The sequence below is a fragment of the Vicugna pacos genome, chromosome 1 (genome assembly GCF_048564905.1).
Source record: "Vicugna pacos chromosome 1, VicPac4, whole genome shotgun sequence".
Taxonomy (NCBI): Eukaryota; Metazoa; Chordata; class Mammalia; order Artiodactyla; family Camelidae; genus Vicugna; species Vicugna pacos.
In genome coordinates, this window is record NC_132987.1 from 35,686,803 (window position 1) to 35,704,276 (window position 17,474).

Genomic DNA, 17,474 nt, shown 5'->3' on the forward strand with positions numbered 1-17,474 from the left:
GTGTGTCTTGTGGCAAAGGAACCCAGACTGCTTTGGCTAATAAATAGGAGACTGGTAGCTGTCTACACTGCCTAGAGCTGAAGATGGCAAACCAGGTGGGAGGGAGGGTGGAGGAGGAGAGCATTACTGTGACATCTGACTTGGCAGGAAGCTGCCATTACTGTGCTTGCCCCACCTCTGTTTAGAAAGTATATGTGGTACGTGTAGGTGTGGGCTGTGTTAACAGCCAGAGTAGAGCTGTTATCAAAGAAGGCAAATTGCTCACTCATACGACTTCAGTGACTTGGTTACCCAAGAGCCAGCCCCATCCTGTCCAAGGGAGCCAGGAAGAAACTCTGTTGTGACCAGGAAGGCAACGTGGTAATGAGGCCATGAGTCAGTCACACACAAATTGGATTCAGCTGGTGTAAGCAGGCATGTGTGCATTTCATATAATAATTACAAGAAAAAGCCTTAAAATTTTGCACAACCCTTGAACTCATTCATGAAAAACGAAAAGTTTAAAAAGAAAATGAGTTGAAGCTTTTGGGATGGGATACTTCTGAGATTTTTAACATTTGGTTTTCTTCTATGTTTCTTCCTCTCTTTTCCTTCCATTGAAGCAGGGTAGTTAAGTATGTTCTTTGCTTTCCTGGAGGGATATGGCAGGGAGAAAAGCAAGCTTTGGGAGCAGAGATGGGGAAGGTGTAGGGCAGAAAGCACATAAACAACATATTTGCCAGAAACCCCAAAGAATAAAGATTTCTCTGAGACTAAAGAGAGATTTCTCAGGGCTGCAGAGGGAACATAAGGAAAACAGAGAACTCTGAAGTTCTCCCCTCTGAAGGGGCAGAGAAGAAACATGCCCTGACTCTCTCAACATTCATTCATTCATTCACTTCTGTATACACCATGAACTGTTCTAAGAGCAGTGAACAGATACATAAAGATCCTTGCCCTCATGGAGCTTTCATTTTAGTACATAGCAAAATGTATGAGATTCTGGTATGCCAGACACTGTTCTAAGCGCATGGCATGTATTCAGTTCTTACAGTGGGTTGTGTTAGATACCATGTTCCCAGCTAACAAATAAAATTGAGACAGAGAGGTTACATAATTTGCTGATCTCATAGCTAGTAGGTATCAGAGCTGAATATTGAACCCAGAAAGCTGGTTACATTTCTCTTAAATGCTTGCTTAATTTCTAGGCAGGGTGTTGGGCGGGTGGCAAGATTCTAGAGTTGAGAAAGCTGCTTGGGGCAGTTTCACAGAGACACACAGTACCCTGGACGTTTAGGACAGTAGTGGGAAGACTCTGAAATGCCACCTCGAGGTTGGATGTCTCTGAGTTGGTCTTTCCCTGACTGCCTTCCACTGTCCAAGATTCTAGGACTCCAGCATGAACAGAGGGTAGGGGCCCTGGCCTGAGGCCCAGCAGTAGGGAAGCCTAAAACAGTAATTAAGCTGAGTTAAGAGAATAAAAGTAATAAAATACAAAGAATGACAAAAATAATGAGAGAAGGAGAATAAATATTTTTTAAATCCTGAGTTCCCGGGCTAAGGTCCAACTGCATATTCTGGGAAGTATGGGATTAGAAAGTGCTATGCGTTGTCAGTGGGAGGAGTTGAAAGTCTGAATCTCTACCCCACATTTTGCCCCTGGTATTGGGGCCTTGTGAAAGGAAGACCTAGGGTCTCATGATTCCTAAAGATGGAAACCTAATCAAGTCAGAATATCCACTCATTTTTTCAGAGAAATGAGTTGTTAGAATGCTACATGGATGTGGTCTACTGTCTGTGTCTATCAACATTCTATTAAAAAAATGAACAATATGCGGTATAATTAGTCTCTAATCAGTACAAATATATCAGATTATTTGGTTCTCTCACAAAACACAAACCAGGATCTGTAGTAAAGTTTAGAATTGAACTCTCTGTTGTCAGTGCTGTCAGCTACTTACACTGAGAAAAAGTTTTCCAATCTACCCTACCTGTCATAATCCAGAGATTTAGTAGTTGCATAAACAGATGCAGGCCCTGTCCACACAGGTGAAGATTGTTCAGTTTCTCTCTGTTTAAAGACAAAATTAGAAGTCACTGCTAATGCACTGGTTTTTAAAGCCAGCTTTTCTAAGGTGTGAGGCCATTTCCCTTGAATAACTTTTGGTAATTTATTCAGGTGGTCTAAACTCTTTCTTTTTTTAAAAAAATTTATTTAATTACCGTAAGTAATATATTCTGACTCTATTTGTCTTCTTTGCTGCTTGAAGACATTATCTGTTTTATTATGAATTCCCCTTTATATAAGAATCCAGTGCTTTGTTCTTTCCAGAATTTATGGACAGACAAATTGGTTTCCCTTGACGACAGGCAGTGTGACCCCATGGTCCATACTCACTGGCTGTCTTGAGTTCCTCATCCCCTGCTCGTGAATCAGCCGTTTAAAACTAGCCTTTCTGCTCTCAGCACTCACTCCACTCAGATGACCAGTGAGTTTCAATTTTCTGTCTTCCCACTTCAGCTCTTATCTCAGGTGCTGAGTGGATGTCTTGCTCTTCCTCATGTGTGCTCATGCAGAAACTTGCATCACACTGCCTTGTCTGTTCCTAAATGAGCCTAAGGCATAAGGTGGCCTGCAGTGTTAAAGGGGAGTGGGGACAAAAATGTTTGTACTAGTTTCCTATTGCTGTTGTAACGAATTACCTTCAACTGAGTGCCTTAAAACAACAGAAGTTTATCCTGTACAGTCCTGGAGGTCAGAAGTGCCACATCAGTTTCACTGGGCTAAAGTCAGGTGTCAGCAGGGCTGGTTCCTCTGGCAGTTCTGCAGGGAGAGTCCATTTCCTTGCTTCTTGCAGCTTCTACGGCTGGTTACCTTGCTTGGCTTTCTTGGCTTGTGGCTTCTTCTTCATCTTTAAAGTTCATCACTCTAGTTCCTGTTTCTGATATCACATTGCCTTCTCTCTGACTCTGACTCCTCCTGCCTCCCTCTTGTAAGTACCACGGTGATTATATTGGGTCAATCTGGATAATCCAGAATCATCTCCTTATTTCAAGATCCTTAATTTAATTATATCTGTAAAGTCCCTTTTGCCATGTAAGGTAACATATTCATAGGGTCTGGGAATTAGCATATGGACATATTTGCAGGACCATTATTCAGCTTACCACAAAGGTTAATAGTAAACCTGGCAAACTGGGGGGGGGGTTCCCTCCAGCCCCCAGTACATCCATGGCTGAGATGTTCAGCAGTCCTCTCTCAGTGAGAACGCTGCTCAGTGTTGTTCAGGAACTCCCAGCAGTCCTACTACCCATAGTAATCTGTGATGCAACAACAGCTTGACGAACCTGATCATCTTGTCTTCCCTTCAGAGTCGAGCAGTGCTGCTCCCCACTGCTGCTTCCTCTAGTGTGTTCACATTCACCCTTCCCAAGTGCAGTAGTCAGGGTTCACCAGAGAAACAGACCAGTAGGATAACTATATAGATATAGATATAGATATTATCAGTAGGATATCTATCTGTCTGTCTGTCTATCTATCTATCTATCTATCTATATCTAACTATATCTATATATATATGATGAGAAATTGGTTCACACAACTATGGAAACTGAGAAGTCCCAGGATCTGTTGTCTGCAAACTGGAGACCCAGGAAAGCCAGTGGTGTAATTTAGTCCAAGTCCAAAGGTCTAAGAACCAGGGAGCTGATGATGTAAATCCCAATCCAAGGGCTGGAGAAGATAAGATGAGTCATCCCAGCTCAAGCAGTGAGGCAGGGGAAAAAGGGGCAAATTCTTCCTTCCTTCTTCTACCTTTTGTTCTTTTCAGACTTTCAAAGAATGGGATGATGCTCACCCGTATTGGGGAGGACGGTGTGCTTTATTGAGTCCACCAATTCAAATGCTGATCTTATCCAGAAACACTTTCACAGACACACCTAGAAATAATGCTTAATCTGGGCACGCATGATCACTGAAATTAACCGTCACGCTGAGGGAGAGGCTGTGCGTGCATGGACTTGTCACCGTCCATCATGAAGGGCCCCTACTGGGCATGGCTGAGTTCTTACTGATCAAATTCCCTCTTGGTCAAATTGATCCAAATGTCAATTAGTGATGCACAGCCTTAAAACTGCAGGTTGTGTGAACTGTTTTTGAATAGAACTGCATGGCTCATGTTTTATATTTTATTTTATTTTAATTGTAGTATAGTTGATTTACTATGTTGTATTAATTTCAGTTGTACAGCAAAGTGATTCACTTAAACATATACATATATATTCTGGTTCAGATTCTTTTCCATTATAGGTTATTACAAGATATTAAATATAGCTCTCTGTGCTATACAGTAGGTCCTTGTTGTTTATCTATTTCATATGTAGTAGTGTGTATATATTAATCCCAAACTCCTAATTTATCCTTCTCCTCCACCTCTTTCCCCTTTGATAACCATAACTTGTTTTTTAATGTCTGTGAGTCTATTCCTAATTTGTAAAGAAGTTCGTTTGTATCATTCTTTAAGATTCCACATATAAGTGATATTATATGGCATTTGTCTTATTCTGACTTACTTCATTTAATATTATAATCCATGTTGCTGTAAGTGGCATTATTTCATTCTTTTTAATGGCTGAGTACTATTCCATTGTGTGTGTGTGTGTGTGTGTGTGTGTGTGTGTGTGTACACATACATGAACATATCACATCTTCTTTATCCAGTCATCTGTCAATGGACATTATATTTTATGTAGCCCAGAATATGTTTTTATTTTTCTAGGTCATATCCAGCCATTTTTAATTTAATGGATTTTGAACTTGAGACACCACAAATACAATATCACTCCCCAAAGAGGAAACAAAATTTTACACAAATTGATGATGTTTACTTCAAACAAACTACACTGGCTTTCTCACCTGAAACGCCAAATATTCTTTGTGTGTGTGCTGTCCTCTAGCGTGGGCGTCTAGTACATGGAAACCCTTGTCTGTGAATTCAGTCCTAGGCAGTCACTTGCTTCTCCTTCAGGAGAGGGAACACTCCTGAGTCCAGTAAGTGCTCCTGTAACATCCTGTACATATTTAAATTGCTAAATTTAATTCATTCCATTGTCATCATTATGTCTGTCAACCCCACTGGATGCTGGACTCTTCAGGTCATTTTAATATCCTCTGTCTGTATATCCACATAGCAATCTTGGCATCTGAGGCATTGTGAGTCCTCTGCAAATTAAATGGATTTGTTTATTGAAGGAAGAACTCATGCACCTTATTTGATAACATGATGAGAGCTTTGCATCACTTTCTGGTTTTCTTTTTCCTTGCATGCCAGGAAACTTCAAGCCAGATTTTATGCTCTGTGACAGTAACTATCTTACTCCAATTCTGAAAGATTTTTGACTTCTATTTTTATTTTTCTTTAAATTAACCTGGCCATGTATTTTTATTATAAGTGATGTCAAATGCTTTTTAGAACTACAAATAACATAAATTAAAAATAAACATATTTATGACCCAGCAATCCCACTCCTGGGCGTATATCCAGAGGGAACCCTAATTCAAAAGACACCTGCACCCCAGTGTTCATGGCAACACTATTTACAATAGCCAAGACATGGAAACAACCTAAACGTCCATAGACAGATGACTGGATAAAGAAGTTGTGGTATATTTATACCATGGAATACTATTCAGCCATTAAAAATGATAAAATAATGTCATTTGCAGCAACATGGATAGCCCTGGAGAATGTCATTCTAAGTGAAATAAGCCAGAAAGAGAAAGAAAAATACCATGTGATATCACTTATATGTGGAATCTAAAAAAAAAAGACAAATGAACTTATATATAAAACAGAAACAGACTCGCAGACATAGAATACATACAGACTTGTGGTTGCCAGAGGGATGGGGAATGGGAAGGGATAAACTGGGAGTTCAGGATTTGCAGATACTGACTGGTATATATAAAATAGATAAGCAAGTTTATACTGTATAGCACAGGAAAATATATTCAATATCTTGTAGTAGCTTATGGTGAAAAAGAATATGAATATGAATATATGTATGTTCACGTATGACTGAAGAATCGTGCTGTATACTAGAAATTGATACAACATTGTAAACTGACTATACCTCAATAAAAAAATTAAAATAAAAATAATAAAATTGGGAAATTTTGGTTCATCTCTGATTTATATTTAAGGAAAAGCAATGCCTTCACCATAGTGAACCTAATCACCATGATGGTAACATTAAGAAAAATCAAGGAGCAATAACTATTAGATAAACATGGGAAGGTGGTATGTATTATGCTTATATAAGAAAGAAAAATGGGGATCATTCAAAGAATTGACTGCTGATGTACAAACTACAAGTACTTATACTTACATGGGGAGATTTGCTGAAGTTGATTTGGTGTGGGTAGATATTAGGTACCTGGAAGGACCATGTTTTGAAAAAATGTACTTTACCTTTAGTTATTTAATAGTTTTTATAATTTTTTATATCTAGGAGAAGGAGAAAAGGACATAGAAAATCCCAAGGACTTCTCAGAGGAAAAGGAATATTATAAACCTGGTGAAAAAACTGCACAGTGGTCCAATTATGAGAAAGGCTAAGTACTAAGACAGATACTAAGTACTGGAGTCAGACAGCAGAGTCTGAGAGCTGCACCTCTATCACAATGAGAGAAAAGCAGTATTAGATTTGAGATTGGGGAATGGTTGCCTTGGCTAGTGACATTAATCATCAAGAATATTACTTTGTGAAGTGAGGAGGATTTTCTTTGTCAGATTACTCTTCGTTTTGTTACAGGCTTACCAAAAGGCCTAGGGCCAGAGTGAAATGGGAAAACAGAAAACAACCGGAGAGAGAAGAAAAATCAAAATGCTTGAAGACAAAGCAGAGCTTTACTTATTTAAAGTTTTACTTTGGAAAACTTGGAAAATGTGAGAAAGTAAGGAAGTCCAGCATTTTCTTGAGCTGAAAACAGACCATTGGTCTTATTTATAAAGCAAACAGCACTTTCTAAATGGAAACAAATAAATGAAAGAGTTAGCAAAGAAGCAGTTATCTCACCAGCAAGTGAGTCAATATTTGCTCTTTATGGTGACCAGAAGTATCTGGTTTTGTTTTTTAAACTTGATAGTATAAAATTTTAGAAATTCTTACTAAAGGTTAAAAAAGGTACATAAGTTCAACTTTTAATAAAAAATTGGAAAGAACTTTCTAACAGTAGGAGAGATTTCCTCTTACAAGTAAATTCCAGTTTTAGAATTTAAAATGTTCTTATTTAAAACATTTTTGTTTGTCAAAGTTGATGGGACTATCTAGACAGTAGGAGGTGGGAAAGGAATGTGCCTATGGAAAATGCTGGGATCTGTAGTGGGAAAGGAAGCTCCGAGAGGGTTGGCTGAGCTTGGCCGATGGTGAGAGCTCTCTTCCTTGACAGCTGCTCTCAAGAGGGCACAGATCATTTAGCCCTTGTGTTTGAAACCTCCTACATTCATTACTAACATTTAACCATGAGATTTCACATGCAAATCCACATTTCTGATTTCTCTTGGAAAATCTGATAGCATTCCACCATAGCAACTATCACTGAGTAGGACTGAATAGCAGCTGTTCATGTTCCAGCCCCTTCCTATGCCTCTATTTCTTCATGCATGGAGGCTGAATATCAGTTGTCATCCACCCATTCATGTGATTGCAGTTTTGTCTTATGGGTAGAGTTAATGGAATATTGGAATATGTCCTATAATCTCATCTGTATCAAAAGTGTGATACAGACCAAGATGCCACGTAATTCAAGAACAATGGGAGAAAGTATATTTCCTTGAGAAAGCTAATGATCCTGGGGAATAAAATGCATATAATATAGATCTGTACAGAAATCACCTGCCTGTTTTACTCATTTACTCCCTTGTAGACTTTGGGTTTAAGGTGCCTGGTTTAGCTTCTGTACCTGTGATCTCATCTTCGGGCCTACATCACCCCATAGGCTGAAATCATATGTTTATTATTCCAAGAGACAGTCCCCTTTTCTTTCTTTTCAATGAAATGCTTGGTTTTTTTTTTTTTTAATGGTGGCAAAGTGCCTACAGCTGGGTCTATGCCAAATTTTTAAATCACATTCTTGTATTTTTTAGCTTCTCTTGTTGCTAGCCATGTAACCCAGTTCTGACCAACAAGATGTGGGCAGAACATGCTCACAAGCTGGGGAATTTTTTATTTGCCTATAAAAGAGGACAGGAGCAGTTGGTTTGGCTCTGGACCATTCCCCCTCTTTTCCTGCTTTGAAATGGAGAAGTTCTCTGAAGAGGCAAAAACCATCTTTTCATCACGGGGAGATAGCCACGGGGGCAAAAGCCAATCTGCGAAGAATACCGAGCAGAAATAAGCAAGAATCTTGGCCCTTAGGTGTGGCTGAGTAGCTAAACCAATTGCCAATAGCTGCCTAGGTTTGGTTATATGAGAAAAATAAATTCTTCATTGTTTAAGTCATGGTTGTTCAGCTTTTCTGGTCCTTGCAGACAAAGGTATTCCTACTTGATACACTCCTATATGCACAGTGCTTCCCACTGTTTCTGTTCATCCCACATCAGCTGAATTATGCCAACACCCCAATTCAGTTCCTATTGGACAATATTTGCAAAGCATGGCGCTAGCACTGGAATGGGGGTTCTACAAAGATGACTAAGACAAATTCCTTGTCTTTAAGTAGCTTGTTATCTAGAAGAGAGAACTAGATACATGTACACACAATGCAACACAGAGTAGGACAGTGTTACAGAAGAAGTGCGGGTTGTCATGGGGTTTTCAGAGGGGTGTGACATAGGTGCATTTTTTGGTTTACAACTTCCTCAGGAATTTCCTGAGTGTAACCTGAAACTGGCACCCATACACAAAGGGCAAAGAAAGACCCAAGAAAAGATGCAGATCACTCCAGATTGGTAGGTGGCAGGTTTAATAAGGAAGAGAACTTACTTATAAGACTTGTCTTGGGCAGCCACAAGATGAGTGGATTTTCGTGCCCGCCCACCAGAATCTTCAAATGGAGGACAGCTTTTCTCATTAGAGACATTTCAGTGTTCCGTAAAGACAGGCATTGCCGACTATTATTTAAGGCTTGCTGGGTGAATTTAGTTAGGGCTTCTATGTATGCTATAATGTCCTCCAGGCCAATGGAGAGAACAAACAGTGACCAAATGATTGTACCGGTAGAACACAGAGCATGTCCACCTAACCTTCAAGAAAAGGAGGTTGGCAGCTTTAGAAACTTGACCTGATTGTACATACCATACATGTTGCTTGGGGAGGCAGCACTGTCAAACATGAGGAGGTGGACTGGGGGTGCGATATGCCAGACTAGGTCCCCTACCTTCTCCCCTCTTTAAATGGTGTGTATTCTATTCCAGGTACAATGTGTTTCAATGGGTCTGGCTTGCCGTGGGATGATGAACTCCCAGAGGAGACAAAGTAACTCACTTATCCAGGTGAGACATCCCACTGCATATTCCAGTTTTTTTCCCCAGGCGTGATGGGGCTTGGTGTTCTCAGCAGCATAGCATGTTGACCTATTGTGAGAGTCAGGCAATGGCTTTTTCCTACCATTCTCATACCTTTACAGTATTGGGTGCCTTGTCAGGGGTCCCTCATCTGGCATATGGGGTAACAGGCAGTACTGGTTGGTTATTCACATGTATTAAAGCCTGAGGAAGTACTTTAGTTCACCCAGCTAAGGTGATTTTACTTGTTAGAAATTTAATCTACTGCTGAATATTCCATTTTTCCTTTCTACCAGCACTGTTATTTGCAGATTATAGGGGAGATGGAAACTCTATTTAATGTCATGTTCTTTTGCCCATCATTATCTTTGTAATGTGATCCTCTGATCACTGTCTATTCGAACAGGGTATCCATACATGGTACTCGGCTTCTGTAATCCCCTAATAGTAGCAGGCTGGTTTGCATGGCAACAGGTGAAAGCTTAAGTTAAACCAGACACAGTGTCCACACAAACCAAGGCATATGTAGAGCCCTCACTCACAGGGAGGGGGTTAATATAACCAATTTGCCGATCCCTCCCCAATTGGGAACTGCAGTGGATGTGTCAGATCACAATGTTGCCTTGGGCACTGTTTAGAATACACAGGACACGCTGTTACCGCATTAACCAAGTCAATGTGTCTCCAGGGCAATTAGGCATCCTTGGCAATACACCATCCCACCCAAGCAGTACGGTGGCTGCTGCTTTTATGTACCCGATCTGCTGTAGCTACTGAAGGGTCAGTTGCATGGGCTCATTTCTGAGCTGGAGCATCAGCTTCCTGATTGCCAGGGGGTGTCAGTGCCTAATGACCCAGGATGTGGTAAACAGTGAAGACTGCCTCAGGCTTTCGGGGCCAAACCCAGATGTCCCTTCATACATCCTGACCCCACAAAGACCAACTCATGAATCATCCACCCTTGCTTCCCATTGTCCAGACCTGGGACCAAAATCCGAGGGGCATTCTCCTCCTCTGTTGTTCTGCCCCAGGTCCTGATCCACACCTTCTGGGGTCACAAACACATCTAACTCAAATGATAGCCCTGCTTGGGAGGTGCCCAGAGCTTTAATCTGCATCATCAGTATTTTTGCCTTCTCAAAGGTGGCTTGCTCTTCTGATTTCTTTACTGGGTGAACATACTGTGCCAACTAAGGAATAAAAGTCCTCTAAAACCCTAAACTTTCTACAAAGCTTTGCATTTCTTTTGCATTCTTAGGGGTTGGATAGGCTTGCAACTTATTAAACACAGCTTCTAAGACAACACACATTTTATCTGACCAAACGACTCCCAGAAACATGGTGGTGGTGACTGTGCCTTGAATTTTCTGTGAGTTCACTGCCCATCTTCTCCCTCACAGATTTCTAGCAAGTCTTCACATGTTAACATTGTATCAGCAGTGTAATGGGCCCATTTTACTGATGTGGGGAAGGAGAACAGGGACAGGTCTTGGCTACCATCCCATGACATGTGGTGGGGCTATGCAGGTAGCCTCAGGGAAACACCTGAGAGGTCCATTGTTGCTCCTCCCATATAAAGGCAAATTTATCTCAGTTATCAGAAACCTGTTCTTGTGAAAATATTTTCCGTGAATCTCCTTGAATATAAAGTACTTTTGCAGGAACCCTTTTTGTCAAGGCATCAGAGTAAAATAACTATTTGCAAATGACAAAATATGTAAAAATATGGCCATGGTTAAAGTTCTGATGAGATCTTTATAATGCAGTTGTTGAGTGAATTTGGTTATTTCTGTGACATACATTTTAAAATTGTGACTGATAAAACATTATACCAGTGTTGCCGGTGGATGCAACTGGTATTCCAGGTTCTTGTCCCGTCCCAGAAACAATTCAGAGACAAGACATAGTGGTTAAAAAAGTAAAGTAAAATTTTATTAAAAGATGGATAGTACACTCTCAAGGGGAGAGCAGGCAGGCTCAGGTGAGCAGCTGCCCTGTGTTTCTTTGGCAAGTTAGTTACATAGGGTGTAAAAATGAATGGACAGAATATTCATTGGGGAGGGAAGTGTTTGCGGTCGTATTCCCTGATTATCATCCCAACTCCACCTTCCCAAAGGGAGGAGGGATTTTTGTCTCTATTTAGTCTGGATTGGAAGTGTCATGGGATTGGTACACGATGGGTACTTCTAATCTACAAGGCTAATTTTATTGAAATGAGGGTATAATGAGCAAAAGGTTACATTCGGATACTGGAAATTCCTGCCTTTCCTCACCTTTCTTTGTCAGTCTCCAGGCCACTCATCACCCCTACAGATATGACCACTTATCAGCCCAAAGATTCCTGCTTTTCTTTCTCTGCCCAGGGACCCCTGGTGCTTAAATGATGTATGGTTTCCTGCATTTGGCTTATGCCCCTCCATTCTGCCCAATTCCTGCCATTTGGCCTGTGTTCCCCTTTCTCTGCTCACATCTAGCTATCTGCCCACTCTAACACCAGGGCATATCAGATTTTTAGGGATTTCATACAAATACACCTTAAAGAAAGTGTATTCTCCCTTTTTATTTGACAATGCTCCCCATGAAATTTAACATATACAAAAAGTTATATAATTGTAAAACACTTAGCTTCTTTTTTTTTTGGTGTATATATATATATATATATATATATATAAAGTATAGTCAGTTTACAATGTTGTGTCAATTTCTGGTGTACAGCATAATGCTTCAGTCATACATGAACATACGTATATTCATTTTCATATTCTTTTTTCACCATAGATTACTACAAGATATCGAATATAGTTCCTTGTGCACTTAGCTTCTTTAATAGAGAAAATATTCAATTTTCTTAAATAACCAAAGACATAAATACAGAATAAGATAAAGACAAAACACAGAATCTTTGTTTCTTAGGCAGCAAACATTAAAGGTAAAGAAAAACCTCAGTTTGCAATTTCTTATTAAAAGCAGACCAATAATCTAAGAAAAATTTATCCTTCTAACAGAGAGAAAACCAAATTCTAATTTTGCACCAGTGGACTTTAGTTGTTAAAACTCTCCTTTTAAAATTTTTAACTCAAATAAATCTATTTTGACTTTAGACTGACTACATATCAATATTTCTTTTGAAATATTGCAACTTTCTGTATCCATTCAGCTTTTGTCCTGATTTTTTTTTTTAAGTTGGGACAATCAGGACAAAATTGATTTCTTTTTTTCTTTATCAAAACAAACCAACAAACAATGTCCTTCATATTCTTTGTCTAAAAAGAAACACATTCTATTTTTCTTACCTATTTTTCGTATACAGCCATTTTCTTTCACTCTTTTTCTAGTAGTTTTGTAAAAAACCTTGACTCTTTTACAAGTCAGTTTTGGTAATATACTCTGTAAGTAGAAACCCGTAACGACTGCACAACATACATCTAAAGGCATACGTAAACACGCAGACAGACACAAACAGAAACTCCATGACTTCCACTCTAAAACTTTAGCCGTGAATCAGGTACCCACCCATATAGCGAAAGCTTTTTACTGGTATTTGTGATCTTTTGGAGGCTGTGGACTAGATTTTGGGGCAAAGGAACTTCTACAGTCTGTGTTTTAAAAAGCCTTTCCCAACCCACCCATCCCACCCCGCTTTTTCTTCAGTCCCTGTAGGCAATGTTTTGGTTGTCTCCCAGGGTGTTTATATTTCAAAGACATAATAAGATTTACAACTTCAAAAGACAGAGAAAGAAATTGCTATTTAAATTTTCCTTTGTAGTAGGATGGCATACAGCCATTTCACCTGTCTCCTCATCAATTACTGTAGCATCCTCCTCTTTAATCTCATCACTTTCCCAGGGATTCCACATCTTAGCACGAAATCAGGCTTTGTCACAAGTGCTTGGACCTTAATCCATGGCAACTTTCTCCCTCCTAGCTTTGCAAAATACTACGCTAAGCTCTCCAACTTATTATCCTGCTCTCTCACCTTGTCTGCCAGCCCCAAAGCTAGCAGAGTAGTGGACAATTGCATGTCTTTCTTTAGCCTCAGCTTTTCTTCCAGCTCTCTAACTCAATCTCCAGCCTGGCTGCACCAGTTTACAGTGAAGGCCAGCCCACTGCAGCAGCCATTCATTTTCCTTCTTTGCTGCAAGGCACTATGTGCAGTTCCTTAAACAAAAATGCCAGCTGGCGTTTTGGGGGCATCCCCATATACATGCAGCAGACCACAGGCATCTAACATACAGGCCACCGTTCCCTGCAGGCAGGTTGCTGGCCAAGTCGGGATTTCCCCTCTGGATGCCTCTTTCCCAGTGCACATATATTCAGTCTCCTGCCTGGCTTGCTGATTGTAGATCTGCAGCTTTCTTGGGAGTTTCCCGGCTGTAATGTGAAACTGATGTCTATACACGGAGGACAGGAAGAGACCCCAAGAAAGAGGCAGATCACTCCAGATTGGTTGGTGGCAGGTTTAATAAGCAAGGGAACTTACTTACTATGCTTGCCTTGGGTAGCTGCACCCATCTGCCAGATTTTGAAAAGTTTATATAGAGGCCTTCATTGGGTTCAGTCACATATACTGTCCAGATGGTCTCAACAATATCCTGCTTTCTCAAGGTAATGTCCTTGGAACAGTTCCACGGTGGGAATGGTAGGTGGAGTGTATATTCCAAGGACAGGAGACAGGGTAAAGAGCCTCTGATTGCCCTGGTTCAGCTTTCGTGTCACGTTTTTTGGATGACCTCCCCCAACACTATTGCATCTAATTCCTGGCTGGAGTCATCAGGAGAGATTTCTTAAAGAAGTTGAGATGAGTCTTGAATGTTGGACTAAATTTTAAGAAGATTGCCTTCTGGGAAGAGAGCCTATTAGAAGGAGAGTCATAGAGGCAGAAACATGCAGAAAATCTTAGGGAGCCTAGGTTCTGCAGCTCTCTGCTTCCACACTCCAGGACCATGGGCCTCTGTCATCCTCCCAGTGAGCAAGCCCGTTCCAGCCCTGCATCCTTACACATGCTCCTCTTCCTGCTCATGGGTCTCCGCTCTCCTCCAGTCCACTGGCTATCCTGGGAATACTGTTTCCTTAGGAAGAACATCTCTGAGTAGCCAAACTTAAGAAGTCCCACCTGCTTTCGCTCTCTTGTACTGTATTCTTTGCCTTTACAAAAATTTATACATTCATTTGTTTAGCAATTGTTAATATTTGTTGAAGACGTGTTATATTTCAGGCACTGGGTTCCTTTAGTAATTATAAATTTGTGTGTGTTTCTAGTAAACTTTTTATTGAAATACGTATACAGGAAAGAGCACATATCAAAATTACAACTTCATGAATAAATGAAACATACACATGTAACCAGCCCCAGATCAAGAAACAGAATATGACTGGGACCCTCAAAGCCCCATCATGTTTCAAGCCAGAAGGGTAATTATTATTTTGACTGCTAATAGCATAGGATGATTTTGCCTGCTTTTTGAACTTTTTGTAACTGACATCATGAAGTATGTACCCCTTTGGGCTTGGGTTTCTTTCCGTCTAAAAATGATGTATTTAAGAGTGTGAGAATTTTTTAAAATTATATAAATTTTAGGTGTACAGCATTATAATTTGACATTACAAAAGTGATCAGCACCACAAGTCTAGTTACCATCCCTCATCATATAGTTGACCCCTTTATTTCACTGTCCTTCCAATCTCATTCCCTTCTGGTAACCACTAATCTATTCTCAATATATCTGGATTTTTTTTTAAATTGTTTCTTTTCTTTTTTTCAGATTTCACATATGAGTGAAATCTTATGATGTTTGTCTTTTGCTGTCTGACTTCTTTCACTTAGCATAATACCTTCAAGATTCATTCATTTTGTCCCCAATGACAGGATTTCATTCTTTTATGGCTGAGTATATATTCCACTATATATATAGTGTATATGGTGTGTGTGTGTGTATATATATATATATGTATATGTATATATGTATATATATCACTTCTTTATTCATTCATCCATTGATGGATACTTTGGTTATTTCCATATCTTGGCTATTGTAAATGATGCTGCAGTGAACATAGGGGTGCATATGTCTTTTCAAATTAATGTTTTTCTGTTCTTCAGATAAACCCAGAAATAGAATAGCTGGTTCATATGGTAGTTCTGTTCCCAATTTTTTTGAGGAAACTCCATACTGCTTTCCCAAAGTGGCTGCACCAATTTGCAGTCCTACCAACAGTGCACAAGGGTTCCCTCTTCTCTGCATCCTCTCTGACACTTATTTTTTCTTGTCTTTTTGATAATAGCCACTCTAACAGGTAGAATGTGATATGTCATTATGGTTTTGATTTGCATTTCCTTGATAATTAGTGATTTTCAGCATCTTTTTGTGTGTCTGTTGCCCACCTGTATGTCTTCTTTGGAAAAATGTCTGTTTAGATCCTCTGCACATTTTTTAATCAGGTTGTTTATTTTTTTGATATTGAGTTATATGAATTCTTTATGTATTTTGGATATCAACTCCTTACTGAATATATGATTTGCATATATCTCTCCCATTCATTAGGTTGCCTTTTCATTTTATTGATGGTTTCCTTTGCTGTGCAAAAGCTTTTTAGTTTGATGTGGTCCCACTTGTTTATTTTTCCTTTTGTTGCCCTTGCCTGAGGGGACATATCAAAAAAAATACTGCTAAAACTGATGTCAAAGAGCATACTGCCTATTTTCTTTTCTTCAGGTCTTACATTCAAGTCTTTAATACATTTTGATTTTGTTTTTATACATGGTTCAAGAGTGGATTGTATATTTTAGTGTTACTAACTAGCATCTTTTTATTTCAGCTGGAAGAACTCCTTTCAGCATTTCTTACTGCCGTTTCAGTAAGGCAAGTCTAGTGATGATGAACTTCCTCAGCTTTTGTTTATCTGGGAAAGTCTTTATCCTCCTTTATTTTGAAACATAACTTTGACAGATGCAAGTAATCTTGGTTGGCAGTTTTTAGACTTGAGCCCTTTAAGAGCAGGTTTTTTTGTTCCCTGCAGTCCTTTATTTCTGGTGTATTTATCATTGATTTCCAAAGTCAGATGTTTTAAGGGCTTATTCTTCTTATCCAAGATCTAGTGATTGGGGTGCCTGATGTGGAGCTCAGATCTCTCACTCTGCAGGGGAAAGACCCATACTTTTGTTATCCTTCTTGGTTGTGGATCACTGTGGCTGGGGTGTACATTTTTCTTGGTAAGACCGTATCTCTGCCTCTCCTACCTGTCTCAGTACTGTCCTTTGACCTTTTGTTGTGGAGGCTCTGTTTGTCCAGTTTTCTGGTTCCTTTTACAGGGAATTATTCTACATGCAGTTGTAAATTTGTTGTGCTTATGGGAAGAAGTGAGTCAGGGTCCTTCTATGTTGCCTTCTTGAGCCCTCCCCCATGTGGGAATTTTTTTTAATGTGTAGATTCTGTTGAAAATCTTGATATTCAAAAAAAGTAGTTTTGGATCTATTCTAAAAATTTTGGTTTCTAAATTAATTAAAATCAGAAGTGTTGATTTTATTGTTAAAAGAAATATTCTTGTAAGACTTGACAGTTTCTACATAAATGATTGTTTGCTAAACAAAGTATCAAATATAAATAGTAGTGTAGAAAGAAAATAAATAGGCATAAATAATTATTTACATATCAAAACAAACAATCAACAAAATGAAAAGACAACTTATGGAATGGAAAAAATGTTTGCAAACTATATATTTGATAAGAAGTTAATATCCCAAATATATAAAGAGTTCATATAACTCAATAGCAAAACAGACAAACAATCCAACTGAAAAATGGACAAAAGACCTGAATCGACTTTTTTTCAAATAAGATACATGAATGACCAACAGATGCATGAAAAGATGTTCAACATCTCTAGTCACTAGGGAAATGCAAATCAAAATCACAGTTGAGATACTACCGCATGCCTGTTAGAATGGTCATCATCAAAAAGACAAGAGCTAATTAAGTGCTTGGGACGATG

General features: G+C 39.3%; 1 protein-coding gene across 3 annotated transcripts in view; it reads left to right on the forward strand.

Moving 5' to 3' along the window:
• OTOL1 (otolin 1) overlaps positions 1-17,474 on the forward strand; it is a 164,044-nt gene that overhangs the window by 10,717 nt on the left and 135,853 nt on the right. For 2 of the 3 annotated variants that reach the window (XM_072960243.1, XM_072960298.1), the window contains exons 4-5: positions 6,793-7,062; positions 9,396-9,473. The gene's annotated coding sequence lies outside the window, so the exon portion shown is untranslated. The remainder of the gene's footprint in view (positions 1-6,792; positions 7,063-9,395; positions 9,474-17,474) is intronic. The other variant, XM_072960367.1, reaches the window with a different exon arrangement.